We start from the raw sequence: 16315 nt of genomic DNA, 5'->3' as shown, positions 1-16315 counted from the left end.
CATGGCTGCAGCCAAAGGAACTAAATATTTCCTTCTTCCAGACTGCTGGCCAGTTTGGCAGTCGGGATTGACCTTATGCATACAGCAGAGGATGAAATAACACTTGAAAAGTGTTCAGTGATGAGGAATTCATCATGCTGAGCTGTGCTACGGAGACTCTGAGGTCTTGATTTGAGATCTAGAGATAATAGGAAAGAAATACCGATGAGCTGAGGATAGCGAATGACACTTCAGAGTGCTCTCTTGGAAGAGAAGAGCTATTTTCGCACATCTCTACACTGCCATACACAAATCTGCAATCAGTAAAGGTAACCTTAATGTTATATTTTCATTGCAAATTTAAAACCACCTGTTGCGTCCCAGAGGTATAGGACACAGCCTGTGTATTTGATGAAGATTTATTTAGCTTGTGCTAAATAAACTAACATGCTTTCTGATCTTTTCAACTTAATTAAAATGTAGCTTTATCATTTACTAACTTATTCACAAAATCTATGGTCACAAATTTTAATTTACAGCATGTTACTTATCAAAGAAATTTTCTTTGTTGCTTACATGATTGAGTGCCAAGTGATTGCTCTTTACTTTCCAGAATACTTTTTTTTGTAATGAAAGAAATTAGAGATGATAGTCCAATAGCTAAATGGTGCTCATGAGTAACAAGAAACCAAAACTGTGCATTAGAATACAAGCTGGGAAAATTATTCATCTAGCTATTTTATTAGACATTCAATTAAGAAAACTATATGATAATTTTTATTTTTGTTCCTATGTTTTATTTCTCATTTCTTTTTTTTTATTCCCTAAACCATAATTCAAAAAGGCTGAAAGGAAGAAAGTTTAGTAAAATTGGTACACAAGCATATTATATATACAGAAACATTTTTAAACTCATCTGAGTTTCTTTAGCCTTGGCTTGGATGATCTCGACTGAGGTTACAGAATATATTAGCCAGTGCCAAAAAAGAATCCTAAACACTGTAAACTGAGAAAATGGCATTCTGCCCTTCTCCCAGCTCCAGAAAATCTAAGTAAAACCTAGAGCAGCCACATTGTCTTGCAAAGCAAAAGTCTGAATATTGGTCCTATCAAAGTCAATGCCCATGCTCCTCTGTCAAACTGTGGCCATGATTATGGCTCCCTGAGAATAAATTTATTTGCAGTTTTGCATAATCTGTGTTTATTTTTTAATTCAGTTTGAATTCGATGAATGGTTTCAAAGAAATGAAAAAATAATGAGAAGTTAATTAGCCCAAGCAGTGGAGAAGAGCAATTAGCACTCCACGGCTCCTTGCATAAAGACAGTGCATCTTTGGAAAATACAGAAAAATAGCAGCAAATTGGGGTTGCTAGCATATTTACCATATAAGAAAGCATACTAAGAAAACGTTAATGTTGCAATTCAAAGAATCATTGCATTAGGCTTTCAAGCAGTAGGTCTTCTTTATTGGAGATGTTATTTACTCTGTATGCACTAGTGCTTTTGCCAGTCCTAATAAGATGCAGAGATCAAAGTTAGCAGGTGGACATAGGATGCAATAGATGGAAGCAAAGAAAAAACATACGAGGAGAATAGGAGCAGTCATCTTTACTGTACTTGCGTGAAGAAAGTTAGACACATGTGTGCAGGTTTGGGCCCAGATACATACATTGCTTTAAAACCACTGACCTGAATGAATACAAGGAGTTAATAATGCCAATTATTGTGCACTGAGTAGAGGTTTGCTCAGGATAGATAGTTCATAGATTTCAAGTATTTGAAAAGCCTCACAAACACCTGCCATTAGTTGTCTATCTTTAGACAACCCTTAGTACTGTGTGTATTTGAACTGTTTATTTGGTTCGTGCTTTGTTTACATGCTCTGATTTGCTACTGTGCCACCCATAGAAATCTCTCGTCTGCCATCCCCAAAGACCAAACAGCGCAGGAAAGTAAATATGTAACATGAGAGGGAAAACATAAAACTGGGAGAGGCCACAGACGTATTTGATATGACAAAAAAGGGATCATGAGCTGAATTTCAGTTCAGCGAGAGTGCTGCTTGCTGAGTAATTACCTCTGACCTACTGCATCGGATTTTCAGCCTAAATGTTGCCACCTTTCAGATAAAGCAGCTTCGAAACGTACTACTGAGTAATCATGCAATGCAAGAGTGAACTAGATGAGAAAAGTTAAGAGTTTCTCTCAAACAACAAATGAAAAAGTAGGACTGAAGTGTGGAAAATAAGTGAGAGGCACGCAGAAATGGGAAAACCAAGTTGTTTTGTGTATTGAGTCAGGGCCGCGTGCTGGACTCTGAAAATAGCAGATGAAGGTTTCGGAACCAGCCCGAGACTTTTGGAGGGATTTGTACTGTGTCAGCTAAGGCTCCCCACGTGGACGCCTGTTTCCCAGACCCTCCTGCTATCAAAACTCCCAGCAGTCTCTATAGATGTTTCAACAGTAAGGAAACAACAGGATCAGCTGCTCGGGAAATAAGAATTCTTTGTTCTCAGGAAAATGCTTCAGGATGCCAAACTGGATGACACCGAGCATGGGCTTTTTGCTGGCCTCAGAGGTGCAGTGAAGTGTGCCTTCTGATAGAAAAACATAAAGCAGGCAAAGCACTCACATAAATGGGCCCTAGGAACAGGATAAAACCCCGCTCCTGCTGAAATCAATGGGCACGGGGCCACTGACTGCACTTTGGACAGGACTCTGCTACTAGGACAAGGGGGTTCAATCCACTTATTGACTTAAAGAATCATTTTCAATTATATTGATCTTCAAGGGACTATTTATAGAAATAAGGCATTTCAGATCATTTTAATTAATGTCTTTCATAACCAGCGTGTCCTAAAACTCCCTAGAAACTCACAGTCCTGAACTATTTAAATCAACAGGAGTCTTTAATTGCAAGAGTTCTCCATGGCTTCCAGATAGGGAAGATGGAAGTTTGTAGCAGAAAACAGTATTGACATCTCATAGTCATTGCATTAAAACCTTCAGTAATGGGCAAATAACAGAAATTAGGGTAAACAAAAGAGCGTGCATTTGTAGAGGTATGTATGATGTGCCTCAGGGGGGCTGTGAGCGCAGAAACAAAGTCCAAGTGACTCAGCATCCAAGATAAGCACATTTATTTTGGGGACTGCACACATGTTCATTGTTCTACCTGCACAATGGCATATTATATTAAGAAAAGAGTATTAGGGTAGAAGCATTTACATGTTTTTAATGTATACAGCCCTTTTGTGTAGTAAGTATTTCATTGTTCTCATGTCAATGACATATCCAGTGACTCTTAGTATAGTTATTTCTCCCTGTGGTGATCTATAGTTCTGTTCAGAGTTTTAGCGTACATCTCATACAGTGACTGCAGTCAGAAGTATAACCAGCTTCTTTATGACCCTTCCATTAACTTTTAACCTTCAGTGTCCTATTTCCTACGTAACTGTCACAAAATAAATACCGACTCCCTGGCCACTTGTATGTAATAATCCTGGAACCCTTTGGTGTGCACTACTACAGGAAAAAGGAAACAGGTTTTTAACTCCTTGAGAACTGAATCATCACCAGCCTATGAAAGTGTAAACAGTGGTAAGCGTAAAGGAAGAGCAAAAATGAAAAACAAGTTTGTGGAGACAGAGAAGTCAATACTGCAAAGCAACGAACCCACTCCAGAGATGAGAGAATCTAGGAAGACACACGTGTCTGGAGGTGGTGTTAAAACAACAGCATGGACAAGGGCATAGGAAAGGAAAACCAAAGCAAACCAATTAAATCCAGTTTTATGTTTTGACCTTCCTTTAATCCAGTAACACGCCAATTATGGGCAACATTGTTTTTAAAAGACTGTTTTACTCAGGAAAACTTTAAAACCTGATGTGCTTTGATAAGAAACATTCTTTTAAAGTCAACCTGAACTAACAGTTTAAAGCTAAATAATACAGAGGACTGAATTAAAATTCTGGAAAGGTTGTAGGTTAGGTCAGTGAGCTTACTGACACCTAGAAAATAAGTGCTGCTTTCAGATATCTATTGCAACAGAAAAAGCATGACCATAGCTTATGATAGGATATTCTCCTAGAAGATGGAAAATGAGGCTTCCAGTCCCTCCTCCACAAGCTTTCAGATGTTTTATTTAGTGATGATTTCTTGCAATGTGGGTGAAAAATCTTATGAAGAACAGATTTTCCCTTCTCAGGGCTGGCACCTAGACACTAACATACAAAGTCATCTTCCTATTTGCCTCCTTTGTAGACAAAGAAGTCCTGTGGATGGAGCAAGGGAAGGGGCTGTTGTTGCTACTAGGCTTTTTTTACCTTTATTAGAGCTGTTTTGACAAGAGGAGTCGCACTTTTCTGAAGTTTTTTAAGCCTTCAGTGCTTTCTCCCATAGTCCTGCTTCTCCACATCACCCTAGAAGTCTAGAGAAAATTTAGAGCCTGCTCTAAGTGTAAGAGGGACTTGAATGCAAGTTTCTGACAAAGAACGCTCTAATCACAGCATCTGAGTGACTGAAGGTACCAGGGACTGCTTCTAGGTCCTTGATACCCTTTCCTGCAGGTATGCCCTGCCTCAGAGCCCAGCTGTAGCTCAAACAGCAAATGCTTAGCTGTAACCAGAAAGTCAAAGCAAACCCCTCTACACCAGACCTGTTTTGGTTTTTTTTTTTAAGCATCCCAAACTTTATTAAATAGAAACAAGTAAAGGAGATGATAAACTTTGCTAGAAACAAGCCCATCAACTGCTAGGAATCAATATAGCCCCACTACCTGAGAGATTCCTCACTAGCCACTAATAAGAAAAATAAAACCTAGAAGCTCTTTTTGCCCTGAACTCTCCTTTTAAGGATTTTTAACTCCCCTGGGCTCCAACCGCCATCCCAGGTGAAGGGCATAAGTTCTGGAGTCACAGCGTGGGTGTTGTGATGTATATAAATAGTGCACCTGGGGTAAGTAGGAGAAAGATAGCACTTATTTCTGAGGGTGAGCTGCTAGCAGAGAAGATCTAACACATAGTGATGCACTTGAGACTGGATGAAGGGAGTAGGTGAGTTTATTTTGCTTTAGTAAGGAAGCAGAAGAAAATAGATAATATGTGAAATTACTTATTTTAAGCTACTTTTTCTTGTGGGAGCAAATGCTAGTACTAGAAGAAGAGGGATTTTATATTTCTTGATGCAATATAGCAACAAGTATTTAGTGAGACTGAAGGCTGTTTTACATATTGAGGGATGTCTCCTGTGACTGCTTTTGAGGAAAAAGAAAGAAGAGATAAGGAATAGTGGTAGTAGAAGAAGGGTGAGATGAGTAATTTATGCAACTCTCCAAACTTTCTTATAGGTTTGTGCTAAGAGGTAAGGATGGCCTGGTACAGGATCTGAAGACTATGTTCTGCAGATCCATTCAATATTTGCTTAACCCACCATAATGATTCTTAGGCTATGCAATAACTTTTAAGTTTGCAGCCAAAGTGCAAAAAGATCAAATACAGGATTTCACTGATACAGAGAAAGGTGTACTGCTTCTTCATTGTCCTGCTGCTGATTCCATTGTCTCTTGATCTTATGATACTGAGCCATGAAACAGTTTCTGTAAACCAGGATACAGACTTAAAGAAATGTAACAAAGCCCTTATTGTAAATGTAAATATCTGAGGCTTATGTTCTGTGCATAAATGGTATTTTTCTTATGATCCAAAAGAAATGTAAAAATAAAAGACAATTATGAGAAGGGACTAGGCTATTAAAGCCATATTTCTGCAATAAACTATTTGCATAAACTAGCTAGAAATTCAGTGGAGTTCAAATACAGTATGATCATGAACAGCATAATTAAATTACAATTTAAAATATGTGAACCATCTGCACTGCAATGTGAATCATAGTGCTACATTGGGAATATTGATGATGAGTTCTGTATTATGTAGTAAAATAAAATCTACCAAAGCTCTGCCTATTTTCCAGTCCCTTCAACATTTGCTATTAGCAGAGCATTCCCCTTGGCCTTGTCTAACTTATTACTGAGTGTTACACTTCTATGGCTCTGTAATTGCTTCAAAGACCTTGCAAAAGCTGAATCTAATGTGTTTTATATTGTGTATGCCTTCTCTAAGTTCATAGTCAAAATAAAAGGAATAGGAAAGACACTGAGAGAGCTGGGTGAACTGAGAGGAGAAAGCTTCAAGTGAAGAAATTAAAGCAGGCTGGAGAGTATTCAAAATAAAAGTTCTTGCTGGATTGTAGTTTTTATGCTAGTAGCAAATGTATGAAAGGGTAGCAGCTGAATGTAATTTCGAAGTCTGTTGGAGACATCAGTTTGTCTCTGATACTTTGACTTCTGATGGTTTTTTGACCTTCAGAGAAAGCCATAGGAAACATACCAGGAAAAGATAGCTGACCTACTAAGCCAACAGGTATTTTTCAGCTACTGAAAAACACTGCTTTGGTTTAATGTCATTCTTTATTAAAAGCAATATACAGGAACACTTCTGGTGCCCCTGGCTTCAAGACTGAAACCCCTGTGAAGACCAGCGGGATTGTGAGCAGATGTTTGGAGGTTATGGTGTGCATGCTGCGGACACCCCTCCTCCCAGAGGCTGCTTTCCAGGAGTGACCAGGAAAGACCACATCCTCCCACTGTGTATGAGCCCGAGCCCTTTGTCCCCAGCTTTTCTACACCTGCATTGAGCACTTCTGCAAGGGAGCAGGTGGCACTGAGGACCTGCCTGCCTTCAGCTCTCACTAATGGACTGCAAAACTTCAATATCAGGTGAAGGACTTTTCTTTGATTTGCTGCTTTGTTGGCTAATAGCATGCTTCCCTTCCTAGTTTTACTTGGGTGCCAGGATAGAGGACTGAAATATGATGTAATGGGGGTCCAGCAGCATGTTGCCAGGCAATGCTATACGGTAGCCTCCTGCTACCACTTGGTCCTGCTGCAATTTCCACAGCTGATGGCTTTCAGCAGGATTTCAGGCTAATTTGAGGAGGCTGGGGTAGAGGGGAGGCAAACAAAAGGACCATTAGGGGCTTTGGTAGAGAGGGAGGAGAAATTAAATGGGAGCACTCTCTGAAGGGAACAATCAAGAAGTGGTGGGAAATGTGTCTTTAAATATTCTGAGGAAGAAGTAGAAGGGGTAGAAGTAATTTATTAAGCAGACTGGGCTGTACAGTTGGACATCCTGTTAAATTGGAAGTGCAAACTAAATTGGTACTTTGTAGGATAGTTCAATGCAATTTCTTTCTCTCATACATTTTCCCTTTAAGAACAACCATAGGAAGACTTTGCTTCTTTACTGACCAAGGTAAAGGCAGGAAAAGTCTTAATTGTTTTGTATTGTATATATTTTGGTGAGATGGTGTTTCTTCCTGGACTGTGACATGAACTGCTTGTCTACTTTAGCTCTCACATTCCTGAAAATCTGAGTACATTTAAGACTGGATTTACCATCCCATGCTCTTGCAGACTTAAACAAGGGGAAGGATTAAAAGCTGGGAGGAAGGGGCAAGGACAGATGGTTTTCAATGGTTTTCCTAAAGAAAAAAGCTTTTACAAGGGAAAAAAAAAAAGCAAGAGTAGAAGAGTTGGCTTCATTTGGATATTTGATGCCACCTAATTTTAAAAATTAAAAGATAATAAAGGGTCAGGACTCTAGAGAACATTTCACAGCAAAGCACAATAGGAAAGGAAAGTCAACTAGGCTTACACAGGAGTGAGAATTTTGTTTTGTCCCATATTGTTTAGATGTGTCTGTAAACTTGTTTTTTTCAGGCCTAAGTTACTTTATAGATGCAAGGGAAATTTGAACCATGCTGTACGAGCATAAATCTTTTCCAGTCACTCCCATCCAAAAGACACCAGAACTATCTTGGAGAGACCACTACTGCAATGTCCAACAGGACTCCTCTTCCTGACTCTTCTCAAAAGGGAGAAAGGAAAGAGTTTTTACAGACAAGCTCTATGTAAAGATGTAAACAAAGTGGGTTAATGTTAAAAAACCAACCCAAGTGTTGGAAGCTGTTGCAGAATGGATACTGCATCAGATATCCCTATATGTTACGCAATAATGTTACAGGGAAGTCTTGATGAATCAAGAAATGTAACACCAAAGCTGTGACAGCAGTCCTAGATGACTGATTCTCTCAGCTATGGAGACTGCATCTGGATCAAAACTTTATTTCAATTCAAAACCTATGCAAAAGTTAAATGATACACTAGCCAACTTTCTTCCAGTAAGTTTTGAGTACGCTGAGTAAAATTAGTCATGAGCAGAATCTCACTAAAGCCAGCAAATTGCCATAAGATACTGCAGGGCTATAAAATCCATTAACAGTGATGCATTTCTAGTCTAGTTCTTGCAGCATGTTACTGATAATTGGCAACTCCAGTATTGCTCACTCCGAGGGGATTCCTGTTAACTATATTAGCTGGGGACTGTGATCCTATGTGGCCAGATAGCTGTGGTGCTCCTCAAGCTAATGATGCTCATGAAGAATGCTTTTAGACTGGATCTGTAAAACACAGACCTTATAGAGGACGTCTAAAATAGTTGTATTGAAAATCCCAGGTAGATAACTTCCTTTTTATAATCAAAACAACAAAGTATGTAGACAGACATAAGTTGTTAAAAGGAATGTAATAGTTATTGCTTCCTACTTCCTGTAGAGTAGTATGCTGGCATGAGAGTGTGTGGGTTTGGTAGTTTATTTTTATGAGTTTATTGCACCTGATGTTTCATCCTTTTGTATGCATTTAGAAATATTTGCTAAATGACAATCTCCTTACACCTAAATGATCCTATTTTGGTTGAATAAATATTATTTCCTAGGACTAGGAGTGTAGAGTAAATCCCATTAATGTTGTTTCTTTTGCTACAACAAACCTAAATCTGTGTTTTATCAATTCTTAAACATAGGTCACAGGCTATTTATTATTCTTGAGAACATTAAAAAAAACCCAACTCAAACAGCGAACTGGCTGTTCTAAATCCTTCTTCCTATTTTACATGAAGAATAAGAAAACTTAATGCCTTCAGTGTGAAATATGGAGAAGTTAGACCAATTTTTAGATCAAATTTATTGTTTGTCTGGAGCAATTATACTTTCCATAGCTCATTGAGATTATCATGCATGATTTGCATGTCTAATAAATAATGCATATTCCAACTAGTCTCAGTTGAAACCCCCAGAAGAAAGATGGTGAACTACCGAAGGACTGCTGGCAGATAGAAATTTAACATAAACGATATATAAATATGTCTCAACTTACCTCTTTAGACTTTAATTGGGGTATCTGAACAAGGTCCCTACATGCTGTACTTCTTCCTGTTGTTCAGATCTTGCCTTTCAATAGTTCTCTGAGCTAAAGTAGCAATGCAATATAGCTTTACTTGATAGAAACCGTCTTTGAAAATTAGCACAGTCTGGTTTTGCTGCATTTAATATTCAGCATTACATTAAATCATGTAATGATGTCATTATCAGTTTGGTAAAAATAAAAATGGAGGGGAGGGAAGAGAACTGGCATGGGACAGTCTTATAAACTGCATTCCAGCCATGAGCTTTTGTTTTTCATCTCTGGGATATGAACCTCCAAAAACCACAAGGAGCAGGCAATTGTAAATATCTGGCCTCCTGGGTAGGTCTAAAAGCATTTTCCATATCCTGGGTAGGTTTTCATATGCATGTTCGTGTCATGTCTTCCTGCAGAGCCCAATCAGAGCTGGCACATTCACTCCTAATGCAGTGTGTTCATACCATTTTTTTTGACCAAGGCTGTTATTGCACCTGCATAGGGAGGCTGCGACATCAAAGGCAACACATGAAAGGGAGGAAAAAACACAGTAAATTTAGGGGTTTGATTATTTGTGTAAATCATCATAGATACGGCATCTTTCTTTGTAGCCAGCACAGCAAAAGGTTGGAAGGTCATACTTAAATGTAAACTGCTTTCCAGCTCCTCCATTAGTCCTCCTCCAAAGCAAGATTTTGGTGCAATACGGTTTCCCTCACCCCTTTCACAGTTTCCATACAGAGCGTTTGCTCATTCATTACTTATGCAACTGCTGGAGAGAGGAGTAGTACCAAAAGATGTTGATGTATAGCCCAGTCTCCCTTTTGGTATACTGAGGTCTTCAAACTAGCCCTCCAAATGTGGATTATAAGAGGATATTTCAATGAAGCTGAAATCTGTCTGCTGAAATCTCCTGGAAACTGGGCTAGAGGCACCACAATAAAGTGATGGTTCCTGCAAAACCAGGCTCCTGCTGGAGACAGCCAGGTTGGGAAGGTGCTCTGAACCTGGGAGATACAAAATGGGCTCCTCTGTGCTGAGAAGTACCCTAATGCTGAATGTTGCTGAGGTTCCTCTAATCCCCAGTCTCACCCATATGAGAGTGGGAATATCAGTTTTGCATCAATAAATGGTAAATTAAAAAGCTTACTAATGTTCAGAATCTTATATAAAAAGCATTTGCTGTTTTAATCATACTCGAGCAAGATAACAGTAGCTCATTTGCTTCAGCTAATTAGCTGGGATACTGTTATCAGCATCTGCCAAATAGCATGGAGTTTTATACAAAGGTCTCCATTAAAGTAACTAGGTAAAATCTTGTATTGCTGGTCCATGCCAAAATAGCATTGCCTGACCTAGAAAGTTCGGTGCAACTATGTGTACACGAGCTGCAATACTTCTCTTTAATGTCATGCATGGCATGCAATCAGCAAGGCAGGTTTGCAGTGGGAACCCTAGCAAGCAGTGATTTCTGATTACAACTCAGGCATATTTTGGACTCACTCCTGCAAACTTCTACTCATGAAAGAAATCTTAATGAAGTCAGGAGGATTCATTTAGTGAAACACAGACTTTTAATGTCAGTATTTTTAAGGTCTGATCCTATTCTTGCATCTGAGTAATCTCTTATGCCACAAGACATCAGTCTTCCTGTGCTTTTTAGTTAAAGAGCATCTTTCAAATACAGAATTTCAAGGCCATTTCTCTCAGTATAATGAGGAAAGGATTTTAGGGCTGTGAACTTGAAGGAATAAAGATGTTCCTGAAGTGGAGGTCTTTGGCCTCTTTGTCATTATTATTCTATAGGTATGGGTGAAGCATCAATAATCACTTTGGGGATGCAGTATGTCCAAGCTCAAGCCAAATTGTTTCTGTGAATTGGGCAGACAATTGGAGAAATGCATAGATGTACTGGCAAATTACCCACAGGATATCACAGTGATCTATCCCATGGGGCTATTGAGGGGATTAATTAGTAATGCTTGGTGAAATAGTCACAATCAATGTATTTTATTAGCTTGAATTTTTTCCTTTTATTTTCACCCCATGAAATTGCCTACGAGAAGCCTATGGATTTTTAAAAACACATGTAATTGGGATAACAGTCCGTCTGGATTTCAAATGCTTACCCAGCAAAGCAACCTTCCTGTCTACTCTGTCACACAGAGATCATGCAGACTGCAGTCCCAAAATGATGCTGAAAATGTATCCCCCTTATTTCTTCACATGCCTTCTGAATCGGACAGCTAACGGGGAGAGCTGGCGCTCACCTACCTGCGACTGTAACATCTCCAGTTCCACCCAGCTCTAGGACACACAGTGAGTATGGGTCTCGCTATGAGAGAGGATGGTTGGTGACTCACCCTGCAGAGTTTGTTGTATAAAGCTCCACTCCAAAATTTTTGCCATCGGGCAACAGTGATGTCCTTCAATAACTTGTGCAGCAGAGACTGAATTTTGCCTTTAACGTATCAGTGATAAGCTGCTGCAGGCAATGACCTACCCACTTAACTCAATGAAGATGACTTGAAGAAAAAAATACCAGTGGTGATGATTTTAGGAAAAAAAAAAAAAGCATGTTCTTGGGGTAGTATTTTGAGCCTATGCTATTGAGGGAAACAGATGATCTTTCAGATCAGACTAGTAGCGAATTAAAGATACTGTAATGTTTCAATCCAGAATTCCAGAGAGCTCCAAGAGAGGAGACTGCTGTTTCCTATGCCATAATAATGCATTATTACTTTAAAAATACTTCAAATGCATCCCGAGGCACAGAAAATTATCCTACATCTTGAATACAGATTAGGCACAGAGCACAGAGGATAAAACAGGAAAAGTGTTCTTTGAAAAGCACATTTCACATACATTTGTTTCACTGAAAAAAAATGGATTTTCTACTCTTCTACATCAATTTTAATTGTGCTGATCAATATGGACTGGAATGCATATGGAAGCCTCTAGTGAGGTAGAGAAAAAATGTTATATTTTCTTTATACGCATGTGGCATTCTAAAGCACAGTAATGAGAAAGCAAGCAATTACATCTACATCACAGATTTTGTATTTCATAGCAATAAATTGCACTTCAAGTCTCATGCAGTGGAGCAATGGGTTGAATAATACGCATGAAAGCAGACCAGTTGCTATCATTTCAGAGAAAATACCCCTTGATGATTTCAGAAGGAACCAGGCTCTTTAACACCTATGGGCGGGTGGTGTGTTGGGGAGGGGGATTAAGATTCTTGTAAGTCAATTGCTCAGGATTAACTTTTAAATTCCTTGAAAATTACATCTAGGAAAATGTGATACGGTGTGGTTGTTTATTTTTATTTCTGGCAAAGCCATTTATTCTCATATGAACATCTCATTAAAGGCAAGATCCAGGTGTAATTCCCAGAGGATTGAAATGGAACCAGCAGCAAGTAAACTGCCTCGCATACACACTCTTCCCCAGCCCTGGGAAACAGCAACAGGGCATTGAGTGTACACATTTGAAATCCTTCTTGCTTTCATCAAAAACGATCTGATTAGATTCATCATGGGATTAAGAGAACATGTTAAGAAAGCCTATCATAATATGAAAGTGATGAAGTCTTTCTTTGAACATCTGTATGCATAGCGAGAGCGTCATTTTTCAGCGGAAGTCATGTCGAAGGAAAGGAGAGCTAACCTCTCCGTGATCACAGCTGCGGCATTCATTCCAGCACAGACTTCGTGCTTCTGCGCAGGGATCCTTCGTAGCTCAGCACGATTTAAGTTAGCAGTGCTAGTTGCAACAAGGTCCCCAAACCTTGGAGGGGGGGGATGCTGCTCCAGCAGATGGGTCTCCAAGCGCTCCCGGAGAAAGCGCTGGCTTTGAGATTGCTGGTCTGCTGCTGTTCTACCGCACACTGCTTACACTGATTAGTTTTGATGGATTAATTGCTTTGGAAATAGTATTATACAACAGTGCGCTCAAAGTGAGTCTTTCATTTCCTTACGGGCGTGATTATCCTCATCCTCCTTTTGACAATGTTTTGTCGGAGAGGAGAAAGGCAGCTTGCGCAGAAGGGCGGGAAGGGGGAAGCCGAACGCTCGGCCCTTGTGAGCTGGCATGGTTGGAGCTGCTGCTGTTCACCATATTGTGCAAATCTGAGGGGGCTACAACATCAAATAAAAGTATTGCAAATTACATTAACAGTACTCCAGGTAGCAGCTTTTGAAATATCTGGTGACTGATGCATATGAATGACTAAAACCATTAGCCTTTCCTACTAGTATTTCCGCTAATGATTTCCAATTGGTTTCTCTAACAAGGAAAGCCACGCAAGGGATGTGAAAGGTCTGTGCTAGGTAAAGCTCTTCAGCTGGAGAAAATGGTACAGTTTTAATAATGGGATCTTTTTTCTTTCCTTTTTTCCCCAAGAGCATACAGGAAAACTGACAAAAGAACCCAACTAATAATTGGCTTTATGTCGGTGTTCTCTCTGTAGCACTGAAGAGACAAAATCCCTCTTGAAAGCCCTAAGGCAAGCTGCAGGGATGCGGCATGGCCACTTTGTGTCTGCTCCTTCAGCCCCTGGGCTGGCACAGCAGCTGTTACCTTTTGCATCTCCGAAGAAGCCTTTCCCAGCTGATTGCTTTGCATAAACACAAAGGGTCTTCTCCCTCAAATCTCCCCTCAAAGGCTGCCTTTTAAAAGCTGGCAAGAAGCCTGCCTCTCCACTGAGCAGGGCTTTTTGTGGGACCCCTCGCAGCTCTGCCGCAGATTTGCTTTTACAGCCCTACCACCTTGCGTCGGTTCTCTGTGTGGGGTAAATTCAGTCAGGTAGCTCAGCTGTGACATCTTTTTGTGTGTGCGTACATGTGTGTCTAACTCTGCCAGCTTCAGCTTCAAAGGGCTTGATCATAGGTAGGTCTGTACGTGACAGCTAACACCCCGATTTTTATCTATCTGACAACTCTTCCCCAAGCATCTGCCCACCTTTGGGTGAACCCCTGCAGTCTGCTCTGCTGTGGCAGCTTCTAGGTGCGCAAACAGTTTCAGAAATGTCTGTAGATGTAGTCGTGTCCAAAAAGCCGTTTTTTCCAAAGACTTTTTTATATTTGTGCTTAACAGTATCACAAACCGTGCCTTCTATTTATGCCTTGCATATATTTATGTACATTAAAGCTGTATCCAATTTCTTTCTTCTTACGCACATGTAACAGAAAACTCAATTAGGATTTAATTGCCTGGTGCAATGCCTGCTTTCTGAGATAGCAGGCATCGTGTTATTTTTAAGTGACTGCAATGTTCTCTTGAACCTGCAGTTTTCTGCTGGAGAAGCCTCTGGCTCGTCTGAGGCAGCCCGCGGGTTACGCTGTGGTCTGTGCTGCTGCCTCAAACATCGGTGCCGTCAGGTTACCCGGCTGCTCTGTCCAAGTGATGCTATTTCCCCGCGCCTCTCTTCTCAGCTTGCTGCTTCCCCCAGCTTTGCGAGGGGTCCCTGGGGGACAGCTCTGTGATGGCCTCCTGCAGACCTTCTGCTGGTCAGGGCTGCTCTCATCACAAATGCAAAACTGAAATATATCCATTGCATTTTTTTTTTTTTTGAGCTTTCTGTTCCAAAGAAACCTAACCAAACAGAAAGTGATATATAACCACCTTATCCCCACTCGAGCAAACGTTGAAATGCTGATGTTTTCAACAGAGCTGCAGTTTTGATTTTTCTACCAGCTGTACAGCATTGACCGTATTGCCACCTCTTCGTAATCAATAGACTGAATTCTAAACATTGTGTCTCTTTGATCAGACCCTCATATCACTCCGGGCTTCGTGGATTTGCTTCCCTGTGGTTCCTGTCCAGACAAGGTAGCCAGATCTGCTAGCCACACACAGCAAAAATGAAGGGCCTCCCGTTTATGCCATGAAGCAAGGCTGTTCAGCAATTAAAGGGGACCAGATGGGGAAAGATTAAAGTGGGTGGGCTAGAAGCAGTGTCCTCTTGGGGTGGTGGTGCTCTGTGTGCATGACAGGCATGCAGGTCAGCAGGATGGGAGCACGGGTTTTCCATCTCACTGATGGCTTCTGGCTTTGCCCTTGCATAAGGTTGTGATCGGGAGAGGGGAGGAGTGCTGCAGTTTCTTCAAGCTCTGCCATGTACAGGTAACAACCTATCTCCAGTGGTTTTACTGCTCCTGTGGGCTCCTTCTCTTCTTGGCCTATTTGGCAAGTCATTCAGCCTTGCCTCACAAGCCAAAATCTGGCCTCTGGGCTGTCACTTGAACCCTGCAGTAAAGGAGTTTGTGATATTTCTGGTAGGACCAGGAAGTGGTTAGCCAAAATGTGGTGAATGTACCCTAGCTTGAGAAGTCACATCCGCCTACACGTACATAAAACTGTCTCCATCCCTGGAAATGGGTAACTATACATTTCTGCTGTCCCTAAAGGTGCTGCGCAGTGCTCCTGGCTCAGGTCAGCTGCCTCATCGTGACGGAGAAGGTTGAACGTCACTGTTACTCAGGTACTCTACAGCTGGTACTGTACTTGCTTCAGGGAGGACAGTGCTGGATAACGACAAAATTATGATTTGCATGTCCATGTAATGGGTTTAATTATCAGAGTTCATCACTGGGCCCAGTAGAAGGAGGTTGTTTTAAAGTTGCAGCTTATCAGACTTGAAAGGAAATTCAGGAAAGGGAACAACATCGATTCACCCAACAAGCGAATGCTATGGCGAGTGTAGAAACGCCAAAGGCCAGACTCTGGGAGCACACAGCCCTCCGAGTCCTGCCGGTGCTGTTTCGTGCCCCGAGGCTGGGAAGGCGCAGGGGAGGCAGCACCGACCCCGGCTCCATCAACCGCTGCTGTGGTGTGCCCCAGCCATACCCAGAGTCTGCACCCAGGAGCTCCGGCCAAAGGGGACCGCTGGTACCCCTTGCCCCACTCGAGTGACTAGGTCCTGGCTCCCAGGGGCAGCCCCTTCACCCTGGAATGAGCCACCAGCTTCTCACGTTACCCTATTTATGATTACGTCTCAGAGCCGTAATTTAAAAAAAGCTCAAGTAGACCTATCC

The 16315-nt window shown here is 41.0% G+C and overlaps 1 long non-coding RNA gene across 1 annotated transcript; it reads left to right on the top strand.

The window, feature by feature from the left end:
• The first annotated feature begins 6460 nt into the window (after positions 1-6460).
• On the top strand, positions 6461-14811 carry LOC127015400 (uncharacterized). Its single transcript, XR_007766348.1, has 3 exons — positions 6461-6755; positions 11445-11597; positions 12651-14811. It is a non-coding gene; the product is annotated as an uncharacterized LOC127015400 (long non-coding RNA).
• Positions 14812-16315: the final 1504 nt, after the last annotated feature.

This window comes from Gymnogyps californianus, chromosome 4 (genome assembly GCF_018139145.2).
Source record: "Gymnogyps californianus isolate 813 chromosome 4, ASM1813914v2, whole genome shotgun sequence".
NCBI lineage: Eukaryota > Metazoa > Chordata > Aves > Accipitriformes > Cathartidae > Gymnogyps > Gymnogyps californianus.
Note: the sequence above shows the minus strand (reverse complement) of the source record. Positions and strands in the feature narration are given on the sequence as shown.